The following is a 232-nucleotide window of genomic DNA, read 5'->3' as shown; positions in this document are numbered from 1 at the left end:
AGCAACGAGTTATTGTTGTTACTGTGGTATAGAAGCCAGTGGTAGTCTACGTTACATCTAAATATCTACCCATGATACAAAGTTTGCTGTCATTGTTTGCAGTGTATTAAACATCCAAATAAAATATTTACAAATCAGGTTGAATATTTTCTTACATTAAATTATCTAAAGTTAGTATTAGTATCGGTAACGTTTTAACTCTCTACGGAGCCTCGGTATCGATGCCCATTAC

The sequence above is a fragment of the Penaeus monodon genome, chromosome 32, assembly GCF_015228065.2.
Source record: "Penaeus monodon isolate SGIC_2016 chromosome 32, NSTDA_Pmon_1, whole genome shotgun sequence".
NCBI lineage: Eukaryota > Metazoa > Arthropoda > Malacostraca > Decapoda > Penaeidae > Penaeus > Penaeus monodon.
The sequence above is the reverse complement of the archived record's forward strand: the minus strand, read 5'-3'. Positions refer to the sequence as shown.